Source organism: Molossus molossus, unplaced genomic scaffold (assembly GCF_014108415.1).
Source record: "Molossus molossus isolate mMolMol1 unplaced genomic scaffold, mMolMol1.p scaffold_m16_p_2, whole genome shotgun sequence".
NCBI classification, from domain to species: domain Eukaryota; kingdom Metazoa; phylum Chordata; class Mammalia; order Chiroptera; family Molossidae; genus Molossus; species Molossus molossus.
Genome location: NW_023425355.1, coordinates 66,828,560 through 66,835,924, shown reverse-complemented (window position 1 = coordinate 66,835,924; position 7,365 = coordinate 66,828,560).

The window sequence follows — 7,365 nt, the reverse complement described above, 5'->3', positions numbered from 1 at the left end:
CTTTGCTATTTTGGTCTTTCTAGAGGGATGCTTACATTGCCTCAAATAAACATTGATTGCTAGAACTTTAATTGAAGCCTTGAACAATCCTGTTCATTTAACACTAGAAGACTAGATCAATATTTATCTTGCTTCTCTGTACCTTATAGAATAGTGGCCTTATTCCTTCAATGTGTAAGCAAGATATACTTTAAAATGGATTTCTAAGATTTAAAAGTCTTACTTGTTATAGATTTGATACAATGTCAAAAATTTGCACCTGAGTATGATCTGCTTCTGGGTAAAAGCCTCAGGGATCCTGGGTTGGCCATATTCTGTTGCAGCTCCCAGTGATTCATGGATTTAGTAATTCTGATATTAAGCCTTTCCCTGCATTTTTAAATAATGATTTTCCTTTATTGATTTTAGAGAGAAAGGAAGGGAGAGGGAGAGAGAGATAGAAACATTGATGAGAGAGAATATCTATTTGCTGCCTCCTGCATGCCCCCCACTGGGGATCGGGCCCACAACCTGGGTATGTGCCCTGACGAGGAATCAAACCAGTGACCTCTTGGTGCACGGGTCGATGTTCAACCGCTGAGCCACACTGGCTAGGCAAGCCTTTCCCTGCTTTTTAGGTAGTGAAGCTGTAACACTCTATACATTTGCTATGAACAAATTAATTGTACTAAGGGACTATTTCACATCATACTGAGGGATAGGATTTCCAACATGGGTATCCCCCCTTGTTTATGGGGTATAGTCTTTATTAATCCATCAACTTACACCCTACACAAGAATAAACTCAAAATGGATAAAAGGCTTAAATGTGACTCATGAATCCATAAAAATCCTAGAAGAAACTGTAGGCAACAAAATTTCAGACATCATACGCAGCAGAATTTTCACTGATACATCACCTAAAGCAACAGAAACAAAGGAGAAAATGAACACATCGGACTACAACAAACTCAAAAGCTTCTGCACAGCAAAAGATACAATCATCAAAATGGAAAGGGAACTCACTATATGGGAGACCATAATTGCCAATAATACATGAGATAAGGGGATAATTGCCAAAATATATAGTGTACTCATATGACTCAACAAAAGGAAGACAAAGAAACCAATCAAAAAATGGGCAGAGGACCTACAGAGACACCTCTGCCAACAGGACGTACAAATGGCCAGATACATATGAAAAAATGCTCCACATCACTAAACATCAGAGAGATGCAAATTAAAACAACAATGAGGTATCACCTCACACTTGTCAGAATGGCCACCATCAACTAATCAAACAACCATTGCTGGCGAGGATTTGGAGAAAAGAGAAATCTAGTACACTGCTGGTGGGAATGCAGACTGGTGCATCCACTATGGAAAACAATATGGTGTTACCTCAAAAAGTTAAAAATTTAGCTGCCATTTGACTCAGTGATCCCACTTCTAGGAACACACCCTAATAAGCCTGAAACACCAATAAGAAAGAATATGTGTACCCCCATGTTTATCGCAGCACTATTTACAATACATAAGATCTGGAAACAGCCAAAGTGTCCATCAGTAGACGAATGGATAAAAAAAACAGTGGTACATATACACAATGGAGTACTATGCAGCTGTAAGAAAGAAAGGTCTCTTATCCTTTGAGATGACATGGAGGAACCTGGAGAGTATTTTTCTAAGCGAAACAAGCCAAGCAGAGAAAGACAAATAGCTTATGATCTCACTTATTTGTGGAATATAATGAACTAAACAAACTTTTGAACAAAATTGACCTAGAGACATAGAGAGAGGGTACAGAGTGACAAACCTGGGAAGAGGGGGTATTGTGGGGGAAGAGATAAACCATAGAACTTATATGCATGTATGTATGACCAGTGGACATAGACAACAATGCTGGAGATGGGGTGGGGGGGATGGGGAAGAGGGTGTCAATGGCTGAAAAAGGAGAAACATCTATAACAAAAACAAATTAATAAAAATAATTTTTAAAAAAGAACACAAAATTAAAAATGACAGACTAAGTTTGAGCTTGGAAAACAGGCAATGAAAAAATTTTAGTGAGGCAAAAACGGTTTTCTTAATTAAATGTGCTAGGCCTGTGTTATTTTAAAAAAGAGAGTAAGAGTAGTATCAGGGCACAATTTACTGACATTACTGATTAGCAGTAGGATCGCACCATCTCTTCACTTTTTTAAACTTTCATTTTTGTAGATGAATACTAAAGTAGGTCTCGGACATGAGTAATTTGAGCCTAGAAGCTACAAGAAAAAATAATTTTAGAATGAAGGTTGTAAAGTCAGACATTGAAGCTTCTCCAAGTAATAACAGGTTGTATTATATTAGGTGTTGATAGATTCCCCTCCCAGATTAAAAAACAACAACAACAACAACAACAACAAAAAACACTATAACCATAACAGAATAAAATATTGTAAATTATCATTTAATTAATGACCAAGACACAGAATAGTATTTTAATCCTCAGGGGATACTTAGAGATTCTTTTAAAATTAAAGCACCTCTAAAAATTACATTTTTTTAAAAGTAGCAACTTCATTTAGATACTATTAATATTATAATTCATTAGATTCCTCTTCAATTGTTTCCTTGAAATTAATCACTCAGGTTTCCCATATCATTGTCACTATTGAATAGTAAATTCAAAGGATGATTATTGCACAATTAATGTATACTAGATAATGTTATAATGTGAGGGTGGGAAATTAAAAGAAGTTTATAGCTCAGCCCTTGTTTTTAAGAAGTGTCACAGAGATATTTAGGAAACGTGTTATCAGGGAGGACTAGATGGAGAAGGTAGAGTTTGAACTAGGCTTTGAAGGAGTCTTTATATTTTAAGAGCCATGCCTGGAAGGAAAATGTGTCTAAGAAAAACCAGGTATTTTAGGCCCATTAAAACAGTAGTTTCTGCCCACTTACATAAGAAGAGGCAACTTATGACAAAAATGAATCTGTAGCTAAGAGATAAAAATGGTTTAATTAAACCAGGATACTTGAAATAAGAACATGCAGAAATTTCTAAATTAAATTATTGTTTCACAACCTGAGTTTTCAGATCCCTGGAGAGATTATTGAATTATTTCAAGCAGGCCATAAATGGAATCTTAGCTCAGGTAATAGAATTAATAAATTGTATCATCAGCAAATATGAACCACTATCTTTCAAAAGCCAATATGAGTGATAAAGAATGTATGCACTTAATAGCACTATGACATTTTATCAGTCAGTTACACTGAAAGAATAACTACTGATTCATATAATTAGTTATTTGATTAAGATTAAAGGAAATAAAGCATATACAATATGCATTATACTAAATTACTATTTTTGTCTGCATTATTAATTAATATGAGTATGTTTATATATTTTTTTATTTTTCGGTTACATTTTACATTCAATATTATTCTGTAGTAGTTTTAGGTGTACAGCATGGTTGTTAGACAATCATGTACTTTAGAGATTGGTCATCTTGATGTTTCATACCTGGCCCCATACATATTTATTGCAATATTACAAGAAGATGGAGACCTTCATCCATTTCTCCTTTGTAAGCATACAAAAAGATTCCTTTTCTCTCGGGGGGAATGATACTGTTGTAATTAGCTAATCATTAATACTAAGAAAGAAGCAAAGGAAAGGCCAGATATTATAGGCATGTCCCCTGCAAAACAGGGGGAAGAGGACTGCACAAAGGGAAGATAGACACATGAACAGTGAAGTTTGGATGATTGGGGAAGATACTTGCTCTCAGTCACTCCTGGGAACAAGTGGTTGGCCAGAATGGGCATGGCCACTGCAAGTACACAGAAATCTGATCCCTTGAACAAATAAATTCACTCTCTTGTACTCTTGTGCTTTGGTGACCCTTGGGACTCTTATTGCTTGGGGCATACTCTCCTGGATTTGCCCACATGGCCCACAGCCATGTGGACCCCACACACAATGGACTAATGGACTGCAGCTAACCTCATGCTACACTGGACCTGGCTCCAACATGAAAAGGAAACCCTGGACACTGGCTTTTCTTCTAGCTCTACTGAAATCCCAGGTATACTTCTTCTATGACTGGATTAAGAGAAATGGGACTTTAGAAACCCAGAAATGTAATTCCACAAAAATAAAGCTTTCTACCATATCTCAAAAAAAAATAAAAAAAAAACATAATAAGATGCCATTTTCCCAAGAACCATAAGATCAATAGATGACTGCAACACACAGAGCTGGACCATACATTTATTATATAATCTTAGTTTAGGACGAACGCCAGATGGCAACAAAGTAGGTCTTACGTGACCACCAAGGACTCAAATGGGCTGTTTAGTTAAAATATGGTGTTTTCAATTAAATGTCCAAGACAACTACATGGAAAACATCCAAGCATCAGAAGTAAGACAGAAAGATTATATTTAACTAATCTAACATTCCATTACTAAACTTCCTATCCTTTGAAGCAACTTAGATCTTCCAGGAAATCTTGAGATTCCAAATCCTTGAAATGGCACAATAAAAGGGCTTTGGAGGAAATGTCACTTTCCAGATAATATATAGGTAATTTAAGGTCATGAAAGTGTAAAATGGCAGGACTCTTCTGTTTTTTTCTCTCTCAGTCAACATATAAAACTCTGTCGAAATTCTTGAACCTGGCCACCATTCTTATGGTAAAAATAAAGTGAAATAGTCCAACAATCATGTTTCTTAACAGCTGAATTGACAAATCCTTTCTTTGTCTTTCTTTCTTTTCCTTCCTCCCTTCCTTGCTTCCTTCCTTCCTTCCTTCCTTCCTTCCTTCCTTCCTTCCTTCCTTCCTTCCTTCCTTCCTTCCTGTTTCCTCCCTCCCTCCCTCCCTTCCTTTCTTTCTTTCTTCCTTCCTTCCTTTCTTTTTAAATTTTCACCCAAGGATATCTTTTTATTGATATTAGAGACAGAGAAAGGGAGGGGGAGAGAGAGAGAAATATCAATTGTTTGCCTCTCGAACATGCCCCATCTGGAGAACAAACCGGCAACCTAGGTATGTGCACTGACTGGGAATCAAATTAGTGACCTTTTGGTTTAAGGAAGGATGCACTGTCCAGGGCTGCTATTTTCATTGGTTGTTTTTCCCTTGTCCACAGTCCCATGAATCACTGGTTATTGATAAATTGCCTAGGAACTGTAACAAATTCAGGCTGCAGTCCCTGGGCATCATATAAATGACTGTGGTCCCCTGGTGATTTGGAAAGCCCATCTGTTCGCCCTCTGAATTCCTTCTAGATCTGTTGGGCTAGACCCAGCACAATCCTTGTTCATAAGTAGTAGACATACTAAGGAGTCTTGGAAAGAGGCTGTACTTATGTGGGGCCCAGAGGTTTGTCCACTATCCTCAGAGAAACCAAGAATTGGGTTTTTACCATGACCATTCCAAGGCCAATCAAGGCAAACTTAAGAAGAAAAAAAGTTTGTCATTGGAGTTTCTCTACCCACCTTTTAGCAACCCTCATCTTTTCTTTGCTGTATCCTTGGTCCAGATACCATAGAAAGCACGTTAAATTATTGAACTATGTTTCGCAAACTCTTTCAGGGAACACTAAATCAGTGAGCTATTAATAAGCATTTTTTTGAACAAAGCACTCCCTGACAAATATGATTGGGAAACTCGTTATAATTTGCTATATCCCTCTATGGGAAATGTATAATGCCCGTCAGCACTAAAGAGTCTAAGAAGTCCTGCCATTTCAAATACATCTCTATTTTCTCTAACTCATGTTCTGTTCTACATTAATTTGACTATGGGGCACTGCTTTTCATGTAATAGCTGATAATGATTATGAAATTACTATTCCATAGAATTTAGCTATAGATTGAGAGGAACCTCCCATAGGACATGCAACTATTTTGAAGCCACTTGAACATTTTGTGGGAGTTAGAAACTTCTAGCAGATTTGTAATTTAATTTCATTTTTTTCATCTGGCCAGAAATGTAACTTTCTTTATTTCTCTGTAACTGATTTCAGCCTACTTGTAAGCCCACATTTCCACTGATGGAGGAAATTTCTAAGCCTTGGCTCCTTAAGACGTCTCAGTATCTCTGGCTTAAAATTTAATCTCTTTTGGATAATTAATTACTCATTTGCTTTTGCATTTCATGCAGGTCCATTCAAAGTTCAATATCAGGACTGCTCTAAACTCAAGAATTTTCTACCACACTCTTCCTTGTCCTCTTCTGTTTTTCTTCTTTCATGTTCCCTACTTTCTCCTCCTTTTTTCCCCTCTTCTTGCTCCGCCTCCACTTTTTCCTCCTCTCCTCTTTCCCCCATCTCTTCCATTCCCCACTTCCTTCCCCCCTCTTCTGTCTCCTCCTGAGGACTGTGCTGTTTTGCAAGAAGCAACACCACTGTACTTTACCACATTGCATACCAGAACAGAGTGTGTCATTGTGAGACCATCATATTTGAGAGAAGCATGTGGGAAAATCATATTAATTAAATTTTATTTACTGGTGGGAAAAGTATAACTTAAAGCTAAAATAACAGAGAGTTGATGACTGGACACTCATTCCAGGTAGCTGTAAGAAATACAAAAAATACTTTTACAAATGTGCTTTATTATTTTTTTCTTTATAAACCTCTTGCTTTATTTGGATATAATCGGCATACAACATTATAAAAGTTTAAGGTGTACAAAATAATGAAATTCTGATGTCATTGATATATTAACATATGATATATGTATTGATACATGTATACATTACAAAATGATTACCAATACATCCATCAACCCACATGGTTACAATTTTTTTTCTTTTTTAGGTTTCTAGTCTTTAGTTAATAGTCCTTTTTCCTTTATTGTTGAAATTATCAGATGTCCCTCAGTTTTTGCCCCTCTCCTGCCTCCCACTTCACCACACCATTCGTTGTCTATGTCCGTTGATTATGCATATACGCATATAAAATCTTTTGTTTATCTCTTTCTGCCTCCCTAAACCCCTTTCCTCTGAGGTTTGTCAGTCTGTTATCTACTTCCATGTCTCTGGATCTATTTTGTTTGTCAGGTTATTTTGTTCATTATATTCCACAAATAATTATGGTCATGTGACACTTGTCTTTCTCTGACTGGCTTATTTTGCTTAGCATAATACTCTCCAGGTCCCTCCATGTCATTTCAAAGGGTAAGAGATCTTTCGTTCTTATAGCTGCATAGTATTCCACTGCATAAATGTACCATAGCTATTTTATCCACTCATATACTGATGGACACTTGGGCTGTTTCTAGATCATAGCTATTGTAAATAGTGCTGCTATGAACATAGAGGTGCATATATCCTTTCTGATTGGTGTTTCAGACTTCTTGGAGTATATTCCTAGAAGTGGGATCACCGGGTC